Consider the following 12,373-nt stretch of genomic DNA (forward strand, 5'->3'; position numbering starts at 1 on the left):
TGTGTGTGTGTGTAAGTGTAGATGCGAGAAAGAAAGAACCATCATTCCACTCAGGAAGTGAATGCTATTCGGCTTCGGTTTCAGAAGCGTACAGAATACCGGATTTCATTGCAATATCGTTAGCGAATACATATTCTCTCACTCGGTCTCGCTTCTATCGCTTTGGAAAATATATTTTGCATCGTACATAAACATTGGCTTACACAGTGAATATAAAAAATTCACAATATTAATTCCCAAGGAGAACAACCAAGCGCGTCATTCTTTTTCTTTGTCGCTCATCCGTTGATAACGCACACCCAAAACCTGATTGAAATTTCTTTCATGCGTCTCTGTGTGTATCGATGATTCTTTGAATCGTTCTGCGTGTGTTTGATGTGTAATTTTCAAAGGATTTTTTTTTGCACTGGTAGAATTCCCATTGGGTGACTACATCGACGACGATGTAGATCGACAAGCTGTTGTTACCAGCGTGTACAGCGGCTGCTTGGGTCCATCAATCACTAACAATAGCAAATGAAGAGGCAGAAGTCAGACGCCTCGTTATCTCGTCTCTATCCCTCTGGTATTTTTATGATTGAAAATATATGAACGCTGGCTGGATGGCGTCTTCGTCTCTTCGCTTGCTTTTTTTTATTTTAATTTCGGTGGGGTCCAAATTACATGCATTCAGCTTGATACGTACACCAGATACACGCTTATCTATATGACTTTCACTCGTTTTAACTCGTCGAACGACTGTCTGTATTTGCACTAACTGCTGTTGTCGATTATTTCTCCCTATTCGATGGGACGATGCCATGCACCAGTCGACACAAGTTGTCGTCTCGATTTTCTTTTGTACCACACAAGTTTTCATTGCAGAAACGGTTTCGTTGCAAAACGTGACGATTAATCGTCACACATTTCGCTTTAAAGTCGATTTTCAATAAATATACGAGATAGAAAACGGCCAGTTAGTAGCAATTTTCACTCGCACACAGTTCAAATCGATAGAAAAGGAAAAACTCTGCCCCCCACGCCAGATAAAAAAAAACAATGCATATAAAGTCCTCGGTCCGGATTTAAATACGTGTCGTTGAGGAATTGTTAACGTCTGTATTACATTCATAGCAAGGCAATTGCAGCCAAAATGATTTTGATTACGGTTTGACCATAAAGTGTGTTGAAAGATCCGCAGACATAAATAGCTTTTACCCAAATACACAAGCCGGATGCGTGGCAAAAGGGAAATTGAGAAAAAAAAATTCGGCATAAGCGAGATGCACAATCGATTTCAAACCAAATTACGTCGTTTGGCACATCTGTGCAACGACTTTGCCGTTGTTATTGATGACTTTTTATTCAATAAAAATGAACTACGCCTTTTTTCCCCCATTCGGTTCTCAACGTTAAAGTTTCGGACGAAAACCGTCAGACGCTCGCTGGCTCTCTTTCGTTGTTTGTAATGCCGTTTGCAGCAGAGTGATATAATAATTTCTCGAACTTCGACATCCATCCCAACACGCTTAAACATTTCACTCGATTGGAATTTCGGGCTTATATTCGGTGTTCGCTTTTTTTTCTGTTCATTTCGTTAGTCTCTTTTAAAAATAATTTGCGGTGGCCGACAATAAATTGGAATTTGCCACTGTTATACATTCGGAAAACAGCCGACTCCGTGTCTAACCAACGTTTTTCGTATACAATTAGGGTGCAGCGAGAATTTGGAGTGAATGACGGTGAAAAACTGTCTAGAGCGGCTATTGTAGAGCTTGACGAGACTGATAGCTTTTGTTCTGGAATTTTTCGGTCAGAATATACCATGCACAGATTAAAGTCACCAGGGAGCTGCGACACCCGCGCTCAACTTGAAGCTTAACATCAACAGATGGAAATAAGTACTTTTTGAAAGCTAGATAAGTCTTTGATATGTTGAAACAAATTGTGACCGACATAAAACTGAAAAACATTGCCTCAGACATCAACAAAAAGTTTCAATTCCCATGGAACAAAATACCGATGCATCTGAAAATTGTTGATTTTTTTAATTGTAAAAATCTCTGATAATTATTACAACAGTAGTGGGACCTTGTCAAGCTCTACAATAACCATTGGTTATTAAACACTCAACACGTTTTCAGAGTCAGTCTCGCTGCACCCTAGTATACATTGAGGTCTGCCTCGGTCTATGTTGGGCATTGTTGGAACAACACCGGACAAAAAAAAATTGTTTAACGCTTCGCAATTGCAGAGAGAGAGAGAGAGAGAGAGAGAGAGCTTGGAACTCTGAAAATTACCGTTTTAAATGCAAAACCCCTTAATCTACCTCCCCCGGGCAGAGAATAAAAAACTGTTCACCGGATAAATGCGATATATATATATATGTAGTTTATCTATTCAGTGTTGAAACAGCAACCGAAACCAGCCTGAAATATCATACACAAGCTGAACATGGTGGTGTGGCTGGCGTTGGGTTGTCCATGGAAATGAAAGTAATAACAACATTTTAAAGTGAGAAAATAATAGCATAGTGTGCCACATTGCGTGATTGTTTTGCTCTTGCTCGCTGAAACCCGAAATGTAATTGCAAACAAGCGTACAAATAAAAATACAGAACAAACAGTGACCAGTACACAAATCCGGCATCTATATTTTATGAGCCAAAATCAATGCATGTAGCACGCGCAGCATGAAAACACTGACCATTTAATTTTTATTGGCGATTCTGTTCTTGCACACACACTCTCTCTCTCATTCTGTCGCACTCTCACCTCTTTCGCTCTGGGTTATAACGAGTTAATGCGCTGCATTTTTTGTGCTTCATCAACATGTGTGGCGCCATAAATAAAACACAATAAATGAATGTCCCAAATATTTTTCTAGTTTATTAAATTGTTGTTTACAAGTTGATTTCCATTTTTCTGTGTGCATATTCATTATCCTTCAATTGTTTTCGTGCGCATTCAATTGCAGGCTCTCGTTTGTTGGGCCATTTATTTTTGAAACTGGAGTAAAATCACCAGATATGTTGTGATAGCAGCTCCAATCTGGAGTGAACGATAGAAAAAAAACAAGTAAACAAATTAATTTTTTACGACACAATTTTCGGTTCGATTTTTCATTGCTCTCGTTTATCACCGATGTCAACATTTGGCGGTCGATGTGACAAATTCCACAGGCAGAAAAAATTACACGATCTGCCAATAGTTTCTTCCAAAAATGTTTCAACTAAAACAAACGAACGAAGGAAAAAAGTATGACGAGAATGACACACTATAAACTTTTTCGATAAAATGCACTTTAACGACTTACGATGAACATGTCATGCTTTGTTTGCATCAATTCACAAACGCATTTTACCGTTTTTTTACCCTGGTTGTATGGAGAGAAAAGGAATAAAAATGACAATGAATTATAAAAGTTTTTATTTTTTTCTTTTTGCCCGTGAATATGAGCTGTGAATGCTTTGCAGTGTGCTATTTTTGCTCGTGGAATATTCTTTTCCATGGTAACGTTGTTAAGCTGCCGCTTTTCTCTCTCTCTCTCTCAGGTGGCTATGATGTAACTACACCATTTTTGCCTTGCACCATAATGAGAAATAGCACTTTGCGAACGCAATTTAATGGGAAAAATAGCGAAATTTGTTTTAATGACAACCGGCGTTTCGCTTACGGCCAACCACCACACTGAATTTGAGTGACACCACAAACAGGACGTGAATTCAGAAAAAGCTCGTTGATGGTACACACCATTCAATGGGTACCAATTTGCACTGACGAAACATAAATTGGTCTTAAATCGTTAAAATTACCTCAACGGAAACCTGTGAAAACATACGAAAGCACATTAAACGTTGGAAAAAAGATTGCATGCTGAAAATACGTCATTAATGGTGACTCACCATATGACACGGTTCAATTATTAATATCACTCGTGCACCATGGAATATTACCCATCCAACCTGCATTATCAAAAAATAAAAGTCCTGCAATAAAAATCATTATAAAATCGTGAGCATTTAAAATTTCGAGTAAATGCTTTTAATTACTTGTTCGCCCAGAAGTTCAACGAAAATATGGTACAGGGTAACAACCAAGTGAAACAAGCATGATACCATAAGAATAATGATCGTCACACCGAATTCGCTAAATGAGAGATGAGAGAGAAAGAAAGGGAGTGAGTAACATATTAAACATAAGCTGCTTTATGATAAATTGGAAATATAGTCAATCAAAATAAATGTGTATGTGTCGGACAGCTTACTTTGATTCACAATTCAAAGCAGTTCCAAGAGAATCATAAATTCTCATAAATCGATGCACAACATCCTCGGCTTGTTTGTAATCGGATCGAAAGTATCCGTGTTTGTTGACTGTTGCAAAATACAGGAAACAAGAAGTGAACAAACAAACGTACTATGTATCAGAATTTATAGAGAGAGAGAAAGCTCAGTAAACTTACGCGCTGCAGCGTAAATGGAGATGATGCTATTTAAAGACCGATACCGTTGGCCAATGCGATAAATTGTCACCGCAAATTTTGCATGCAACGGCACAAATGCCAAGTACATGAAGTAGAATGGAATCAAATAATAAACATTCGAATCAAAATCATGTACTGTGTTTTTTTTTCGGTTGGATGAAAAAGCGGAAATTTTGCGATTAAAAGACATTGAAGCGGAAAATTAATTTCGATTTTACAATTTTACCCGGCTGACCGTGGATCTTCTCATTCCAACGTAGCTTACGGCCAATGCGAAACCATGCACTGAAATCAGTCGCTGGATAAATGGCAAATGAAAATTTTGAATTGAGAAAATGTGATCAATGCAGAAGCGAGAGCAGGAGAGAGATGAGAGTGGGAGAGAAAGAGAGGAATGAAAGTGAGAGAGAGAGAGAGATAGAGAGTGGATGAATGAGAGCAATAGAAGAGAGATAGATAGATGGACAAAAAGAGCAGTAAATAGATCGAAATAGAGAGAAAAAGAGAGAGATTTTAATTAGATTACCCAACAATATAGTGAGAACAAAGAAACCGAATGCCACGGATATGGTGATTCGTCGTTTGGCCTTTTTACTATGCAAAACATTTTTGCTATCAAACATGCTCAAATCGGTATCAATCTAAAAATGATACGTTATTTATCGAGTGAGTGAATGTGTGGAGTAGACAAAAGAGTCGAAACGAATGGTTGGTATGAATTAATAATAATTTTCTTACCTTGTTCAGCAGATAATTGACGCGTCTGGTATTTTCCAGTGAAATCATGGCAACTATAATATTTATCAGCGATGACGCACTTACCGTATTTATATCCAACCAGAACACAATGCGAGACGTCAATGAATTCATTCTATAGAAAGGAATGAGAACAAGTACATCATCACACACTGGTTTAGTAAACAAAATGAAACACTGTTTTTATTCTGTCATTCCAGAGGAAAAACCACCCCATTTTTCTTTCATTCTCTTCCCGACACTCTCGACTATTTTATGGAAATGAAGCGAAAGAGCCACAGGCTCTTGAAATGGATAAGGCGCCATCCGGCGGATGGCACACTGTATTTAATGCTCTTTTTTTTAAATTGAAGTTGGAATCTATTTTTGTGCTTTCGGCACTTTTCCCCCCTACAAAATCATCAGAAACCTCTCAACCCACCCAGAGACATTTTGTTGTTTCGGTGGAAGAGAGTTTTAAAGAGACTCGGGTTTTGCAGTCACATTGATGTGACACTCACATTGTGAGTTAGAAGATACTCCGGTATTTAGAAATGAAGAGAAAAAGCTTTTTTGAACAAAAAAAAACTCTTGATTTCATTTAAACGTGTGATTAAATTCAATTTTATTGTTAAACTTTGCTTGAATTACCTGAGCGAATGGTCTGAATACAATTCATAGAAAAGTGCGTAGTTCGACAACACACTGAAAATAATCATTATTATCATGCCATAGATACACATGGCGCGATTCAATTTAAAATCAACAATTTGATTCACTTTATTTCGCAGAATTTTATAGGGTGCAAAACCGAGAAACTGACACAGCCTAGTCAGGGTCATTGTGGTTTCATTGATTTCCATTTTAATGGTTGCCATTCAATGCGTACGGCGGGGGAGAAAACACAAACTATTCATGTTTGGCTTCGCCGAGGGCCTTTTATTGCAATTCCAAAGCCGAATCAACTCGTTGAAATGCTCATGATTTATTGAATCGGCTTTCTATTTGACTTTCATTTCACTAATTGTTTGCAGCGCACCCATTCAAATTCGAAATTATTTTCAGCAATTTAATCAAGCAAAATATTGAAACCTTTTGTTATCAAGGGTTTTTTCCCCTCATTTGTAATCATCGCTTAAATGCGACGGAATTCATCGAACGGAGTCTTGCATTTGATAAATGAATTTCCTTATTTGAATAGGCAATTGTTCTGCTTCAATGATAAACATTTTATGGATGAATTCTTATGGAAATTAAAGTAATAACTCTGACATTTCACTGAAATCAATTTATTTCTTCGTTTGATTGTAACAATGTGAACTTCACACTCATTTTTGAATCTACGAAAATTGGCACTAAACATCGATTGATTTAATGGGAAGAAATTAAATTTCAATGTTTAAGGATTTTTCAGATTAATTTTTATTCTCGCTGTCTTTGTAGCTGACCCATTTACTGCGACAAAATTTCGATGATCCTTTTTTGAAATGGCCTTCTTTCTTTGCTTTTGCTGATTATTTTTCATTACGAACATTCTATTTTCCGAATATTGAATGATTATAACGGACGATACCGGAATTGCGTCGGTGATACTAATGCATTGCTCAAGGGATTCAAAATATAGATAGAAGAGGTAGAGAAATGTCGAAAAAAGACAAATCTCATGGTTTCTCTCCCATAACGTCATAATATGGCACATTTTTCGAATATTCCATTCTTCGAATCGTGAAAATAAACGGGAATCATCGAATGAATGGTTTTAGAATGGAAGAAAAGGGACTCGAAATGAACAATCAAATTACTCAACTCGATATCTTTATCAGTTTTATTCAGAGCATCAAATTGCTCACATTCAAATGGTTTTCCCTAATCAATGTATGTTCTGCATAAGTAATTTTAAAACAGCTGATTGAACTCTTGATCATAATAGTAACGAGTATTTGTGTTTCTTACTCGGTTTCTTATCATTTTACAAAATTAAGCAGTTTATGGTGTTTCAGGCAGCCAAATTGAGGAAATTCTATATATGGAAAACATGAAATTGCACTGAAATTGAAACCATACCTAAAAAACCATCATCTTGCTATTATCCAGCGATTCTGGTAAACTGAAATGCAACGCCTTTTCATGAAATCAGTATATATAGGAGCTATAAAATATATCAATATCCAATCTATAATTTCAACATTTCTGAGAGTCTTAATCATCAACAATGTATTGACATTTGATGGAATAATTTAGCAAAAATCAATAATTTTACGGTCCTGAGCAATTAGGAGCAATTATTACAGCAAAACGGAATGAGGACGAATAATACAGTAAAAAGATCATCAAAAACACTCAAAATTCATATTCGAAATGAATTCAAATGGAAGTCTTGTGGGCGAATAGAACGCCCTCATATTTCTTTGATTCATCTCAAATGAAAGAAAATATGCGTTTCTTTTTGGAATATTGAAAATGTTTTCAGTTTTGATTTGAACACGATTTCCAGAGATTCTTTAGTATTTATATCTTTTTCGAGGAAATCGAACCGTATAAAAAATGCAAAAGGTAACATCAATTAAGTTTTCGTCGGAGGATTTACCAAATTTTGATTTCTTTGACTTGACGCTGTGGAGCTTAATCACGCAAATTCAGTTGGAGCTAAATTATAAATGATTTAACTCTATTTAGCTATTTACATTTTGAAGAAAACAACAATGAACAATTATGATGAAGCAAAAATGTACAGATTTACAGGCAATAACATATTATTAACTATACTTAATAACATAATAATAACAGCCGATATATTGGTCCAACATAACATAATAATAACGTTATTAAGATTCAGCATAATAATAACATAATATGTTATGCGTTATATCGGGTGTTATCTTAATAAATCCTAAGATTCGGCGGTAATAATATTTTATCAACTATAATAATAACATATTATTAAGATGGATTTATTAACTTAATTAATAACATATTATTAAGATACAATCTTAGTAACGCTTTTTTCGCGCATTTTTTTCGCCGGAGCACTGACAAGTTGTTTTTTCTCTGCGGAGTACACACATGAATTTTTTGCACTGTTGTAATGAAATTAAAATGACTCTTTGAAACGGAATTATCATGTATTGAACTTAACCATTAAGTTTAGGAAATCGCCAGTCCCGACCTTGAAAGAATCAATTTAACATATTTTGTCTGCATTGTTATAGGTGTGTACATCATACAGTGCTTTTTTTCTCTCCAGCTAGGGAAAAGAATAAGCGAAAAAAGCGTTATTATGATTGCATCTTAATAATATGTTATTAATTGAGTTAATAAATCCATCTTAATAATATGTTATTATTATAGTTAATAAAATGTTATTACCGCCGAATCTTAGGATTTATTAAGATAACACCCGATATAACGCATAACATATTATGTTATTATTATGCTGAATCTTAATAACGTTATTAAGATAAAAAAAATCCCAACATAACATAATAATAAATATGTCGGGCAATAACATATTGATAACATATCGAAAATGTAAATCTGTACAAAAATGTTATCGGAAATGTGATGAAAGTTCGAAATGTCACCAAGCAACTATTCAAGCTGGGAATTTCATGCAAAAATCTTTCCTTGAATCAGTCATTAATGGTAACATGATTGGTTCTTGTGAAATTAAGCGACTTGAGATAATGTAGGTGATACTAGCGCACTAGCATAATATCGTATCATCTACATTTTTGAAGCCACTTCTTTTGCAGGAAAAATCACAATCAATTTGAATAAAGTTTTTTATACGACTTCTTTGAATATGATTCAAGTTAAAATTGAAACCTCTGTTACCTGTATTGGGTTACCCGGTGTTACCGATGCGGAGGCTATTCCCGGCATATTCCCAAAAATACTGAAAATTGTGCTTGTTGTTCAATGTCAGGTGCATACTGTATAATAGTTCAGTATTGCCATGTATTTTTGTCTACTATTTCTTTAACTAGTTTCTATGTAAAGTATACCGACCTTAACACCAGTTGCTCAATTCATAGGACAACGCATTCACAAACTGAAATATATGATTGTTTTCAAAATAAGAGCTTTGTGAACGTTTCTCCGTAAAAAAAATTCAATATATCTCTAAGAATCTGTCGGATGAAATATGGTGGATATTTGTGATTATGAATGATATTCAAATGCATTTACTTGGAATTAATGCCAAAAATCTCAAATATCTCCAAAATAAACAAAAATCTGATTTATTTATTCGAAAATATATCATACAATTGAGGTTTATTTCAAACTAGCCATCTCGGCGCGTTTCGCGCACCTCGATGTCCAGTGTTCTTCTGTGCATTTACCTAGTGCTATAACTTTCAGGCGCCTCGACCTGGGGACAAATACCCCCGAAATATATGTGGCATTTGACTTGGAGCTATTTTTTACTTTTTAGTGTGCTTGGCTCAAATTGGAAAATATCTCAAAATTAAAATTCATAATTGTGACAAATACAGTGCCCGAAATAACTATAGCCGCACTTTCATTTTTTCAATTTTCTTGGAAATAAACACGTATATCGTTGCAGTTATATCATTTTTTGGTACTCTTTAGAGCATTTTTGCGTTTTTACAATCTTCTATAAAGCTGTTGGACGCTCTGAATACGGCCAATTGGCCATGCCATATGTACTCCGATTCATGCGTGGAAAAATGATGAAAAATCCCACTGAAGGCGATTGTAAATGCATACGAAACCATCTGATATTTAAAGAATGGAACCAAATTGTTAGCCAATTCTAACGATCATAAGCCAATACCAACAATGACCAGAATTATAGGTGCAAGAAAATGTGCACAAAACTACTTTTAATAAATTGGCCGTATTCAGAGCGTCCAACAGCTTTATAGATAATTATAAAAACGCAAAAATGCTCTAAAGAGTACCAAAAACAATGAATAATATGATTACAAATGAGTAGTTTGGAGCGAAAATGTTATACAGAAAAGTTGAGAGGAAAAATGTCAAATGAAAAGAGATATCTATATAGTTCACTATAGTTTACTATATAGCCATCCCTTTTCCGCTCATTCATCATCGACATTTTTCCGCTCAACTTTTCTGTATAACATTTTCGCTCCAGACTACTCAAATTACAAACATGTCAACAGTCTGCATTTTTGCATAAAACTGTGAGTGCGTCTATAATTATTTCGCACTTTCATCACGCCAAAAACAGAAAAAACATAAAAAAACACAACAAATAAAGACAAATGTCCCAAAAATTTCCTGTCCCAAAATATCAAAAAAATGAAATTGGTTTTATTTGGGAAGCAAAACCAAAACCACAGGGAGTTAGCAAGACGTACGTTATAAGGTTTTGGACTTCCATCAAAAGAGATGGTGAATACAAGTTGTATACATCTATCTCTCTTACTCCTCGAAATCGAAGTCAAAAACCTCATAACGTGCGTATTGCGAACTCCCTGTGAGCAAAACGTAAACAAAATTGAGCTGACGTCATGAAATTCGCGCTTAATTTGATGTTTGGCAAGACTGAAACACATCTGCGAAATATTCGGCTCGCTTCGCTCGCCATACAAACACTAAAATTATTGGTCAAGATATGGGAAATATCAAATTCGTTATCGCAAAAACCGTTGAACTATTTTTTGAATTTTTTGTGTACAACTGCATCCTAAAGTTCGTCAGCTTTTCAATGAATTTGAAAAATTTTAATCGTTATTTGGAACCGTTCTGCGTTCACATAATAAATTCACTGTTTGAAGACTTCGACTGGAAATCGAAGTTGAATAATTGAATATCCTAAAACATCAATTGTGAAGAAATCGTTGCAATAGCATGCACTAATGTGCTGAGAAGGCATTCATATTGAAAAAATAATTCCCAAGATCGGTAATAAAATTATGGATGAATGATAAAAATCAATGGGAAATATCAAACATTTCATTTTGTTTTTTTCGTAAAACAAATTGAATCTTTCTTTATTATACAATAAACTAATCTGGAATTCAGCGTTTCGTTTTGTTTTTCGGAATTTCGGATCTTCTGAACACAATTTATCGCGTTTTCGGATCTTCTAAAAATTTCTTATTTCAGTCTCTGGTTGGTACAGTTGATCGTGCTCGTAAATTTCCCGTCCTGGCTTACGCATGTGTTACCAACGAAACAACATTGGATTACTCATTTTCATTTCAAACCATGATCGATGCGGTTAAGCTCATCCACAACAAACAGCTAAGCCCAAAATCGTTAATCACCGATGGAGATCGTGCGATTCGAAATGCATTCGAAAACACATTTATCAGCACCGAAAAGATGATAATGTGTTATGTTCATGTGCTTCGCAACGTCAATAAACGTCCGTTAATCGACTCTAAAAACCACCGAAAATTAATCATTGATGACATCGGCGTTTTGCACCAAGCAGCTACTGAGGATCAATTTGATGATCTTGCTGAACTTTTCATCAAAAAGTGGGAAAAAAGGAAGCCGACTTCACTCGCTATTTCGTGGATCAATGGTTATTTTTATTATTATTATTATTATTTATTGACACCGCCAAATACTGGCTGTATGATAGGTTTACATTTTTGGTTTCGTGTAGTTTTAAGTTTCTAGTTTAGTTCAGTTGTTTAGATTCGTAGGTTTAATTCAATAAATGATTGAGGCAGTCAAGTAGTTACATAAATAGGTTTGAATAGAAATATATAAGTTTGTAGGTTTGTAGATTCAATAAATAAATGTTAAATAAATTCAATAAATAAATGTTAAATAAATAAATAATTTGATAAATAATAAAAAGATAGGTATCTTGACTAGTAATTACCATTAGCATTAATTTTGCATTATGTATCACTTTTTAGTTTCGTCCATGAGCTAAAGGCTTCGTTAGGCAATTTTATTAGTTTTCTTTTGAACTCATAGTGTGGCAGTGTGGGATCGATACGTAGAGAAGCCAAATGGAATATGTGACAGGCTACGTTGAAGGGTTGAAGATATGAATAGTCGTGTTTGTATGGTTTTAACTTGATGAATTGTGAGTTCCTGAGACACCTGGTCCCTGGATTCAACGTCATTTTATTTCGCAAATTTGGAGCAATAATTTTTCCGCATACTAGGCTATGAATGAATAGAGCAGAGGCATTCACTCATCTTCTAATGAGGGTTTGTA

This window comes from Sitodiplosis mosellana, unplaced genomic scaffold (genome assembly GCF_009176505.1).
Source record: "Sitodiplosis mosellana isolate CC-2019 unplaced genomic scaffold, AAFC_SMos_1.0 Smas_scaffold_6257, whole genome shotgun sequence".
NCBI lineage: Eukaryota > Metazoa > Arthropoda > Insecta > Diptera > Cecidomyiidae > Sitodiplosis > Sitodiplosis mosellana.